Source organism: Monodelphis domestica, chromosome 4, assembly GCF_027887165.1.
Source record: "Monodelphis domestica isolate mMonDom1 chromosome 4, mMonDom1.pri, whole genome shotgun sequence".
In the NCBI taxonomy this organism is placed as follows: Eukaryota; Metazoa; Chordata; class Mammalia; order Didelphimorphia; family Didelphidae; genus Monodelphis; species Monodelphis domestica.
In genome coordinates, this window is record NC_077230.1 from 259,447,048 (window position 1) to 259,449,547 (window position 2,500).

The window sequence follows — 2,500 nt, forward strand, 5'->3', positions numbered from 1 at the left end:
TTAAATGGGTTTCAAAACTTGAGGGGTTCAGTCTTCAGATCCCTGAAGATTTTCAACTGTCATGGCCAAATTTGTTCCTGTGTATTCTCTCTGCTTGACCAGAGGAGGGCACTTTAAACACCTCTACCCTGCTCTGGTGGTAGGTGTATCAAGTGCAAAAAACACAGTGTTAACTGAATACTGCATATAATTCTTGAAATTCACAAAAAAAAAATAGAAAATGTGTACCATATCACAGGTTTTTACATTGAAAGTTTTGTGTCTGTGTGTGTGTGTGTGTGTGTGAGAGAGAGAGAGAGAGAGAGAGAGAGAGAGAGAGAGAGAGAGAGAGAGAGAGAGAGAAAGAGAGAGAGAGAGACTATAAAGAGAGAGACTATAGAGAGAGGAATATACATATTGCCCATATTTATGGAATCTTGTGTCTTCTTTTTACAGAGAATCCCTTTCTCCTGCCCCTCCGAAAATTTTCTAGCCAATAAAAATCAATTTTCGTATTATTTGGTTGTGGGTTTTGCCTTCTTCTTTGTCTTATTAAAAAAATGTTTCCCATTCTCCCTCCCCTCCTAAGTTTCTTTTTAAAATCCTCAGACAGGAGAACAAAGATTAACCTCTTTTATGCAGTAATAGAAATTGCGGGACTTCCATTGGAAATACACTTGAAAAATTCTCTCTCATTTGGAACTGGGCATTTATGTTTTGTTAATTTTAAAAACCTGGTCAAAGGATCATCCCCCAATTTGTTTTTGCATACTCACTAGCCCAAGGGCTGCCTACAATTTCCAGATTGCCATGGGAAAAGCTTTCCCCTTCCTCATCAAGTTGTGGCTCAGGACCACGTTAAGAAACCTTCTAGAAGAAAACTCTTCCATTTGGCCTAAAACTGCCAGCCATCCCCAAGGAGGGTTTTTATTTCTGCCAAAGCTTTGGTTCTAAGGCACACCCCTGCACCTCCACCAATTTTGTCTTTTTTCTTGTTGACTCAAGTTTATTGTCGAAAAAAGATTAGAAAGGATATAGAAATAAGTTGATTTTTTTGTTTTGTTTTGTTTTTAGTAAAAGTTTTCTGTCCTTAGGGAAATATAAAACTTACTAAATATCTTTTGCATAAAATTTGTTAATAACCGTCATTTGCCTTTTCTTTCTTTAGTTCCCCTGCACCCCCCACAGGTATGGGACAAATACTGTCTCTCAGCAGCAGTCCTTTGAGATGGAGTTGAACTCAGTGAGTCCTCACCATAAAAGGATCTAAACTTACTGGGTTAGATCAACCTAGTTACCCCTAAGCTGCCAGTTTTGTTTTTAATTATTATTATTATTATTAGCTGCACCATATATATGATTCCTTGTGTCATTTTTTTGTCTGTTTTTTTTTTCTTCTTGATGACCCTGAGCAGTGGCTTCCTTCTCAGTTCCAACACTGTTCAGTCTTCCTTGTTTTCCTTATTTTGCTGATGTAGGCTTCAAAGAAAAAAAAATGACAGAAGAGTTCAAAGTGTCTGAGGTACATGAGAGAAAACCAGATGATATCCTGAACGTGAGAGTGGCACTGGTCTTGCTGCATCCAGGAAAAGACCAGGTAATTAACTACGCAACCCATCAACATCTGTGTGATCTGGGACATCGTGATGAACATTGCAAACTTCCTCCAGACCCAGAAGCCCACCACCTGAAGGGCATAGTAGGAGTATATCACCACATGCACCCCATAGTTCATTGTCATGAACCACCTCGGGCCTCTATGTCCTTGTAAGAGTACCAAGAGTGAGAAGCACAGTGATATGGTAGTACCAATGCAGAAAGATGAGTTTCTGTTTTCTAAGAATAATGAATATTTTATCTCCCAGTTCAGGTGCTTTGCTTAATACAAATGCATAAGCCCAAAATTTGCTGACAGGTCCATTGTAAAAAACTCTGATCACAAATTGATTGTTTCAGGCCTTTGGTCATCAAAATGTACACCATATAAGCACCAGTTCAAAGAGCACCGAATATACTGAAGACTGCAAGGCTCAGGGATGACAGACAAGGGGCTTCCTCAGCTCAAACTTAGCTTCTTTGTTCATTAGGTGCAGACCACCGAATATAAAGGCAGTATTCAGAGCCAAAAACAAGAATGATTTCTACCAGTTCTCTTGCATCCACTGGATGGCTTTATTCTTGTTGAATTTCTTTTCAAATTCATATTCTTGCAAAGTCAATATGGACATGTTCATTGGAACTGGTTCTCTGAGTCCCTGTGTATTCTGTATAAAAATATGTAAATTCTCTGCAGAAAGCTTTTTCTCCCCTTTCTAGTATTCTCTGCATTCCTTCCCCCACCTACACCCCAATTTCTCCCTCTCCCTGTGCAGCCTCTCTGTCTCTCTCAGCTGTATCCTCTTATAACATGTTTTGTAATGATTTTTTCATAATATGTAAAAAAAAAATCTCTTGTTGACTCATAAATTTTTCCTATCAATAAATCTTATTTGTAACATGTGCCTTGTATTTTTTAATTTAC

General features: G+C 38.4%; 1 pseudogene; it reads right to left on the reverse strand.

Annotated features, from left to right (window-relative positions):
• Window positions 1-1,405: 1,405 nt before the first annotated feature.
• LOC100010473 (elongation of very long chain fatty acids protein 6-like) lies at window positions 1,406-2,213 on the reverse strand (annotated as a pseudogene).
• Between the last annotated feature and the right edge of the window lie 287 nt (window positions 2,214-2,500).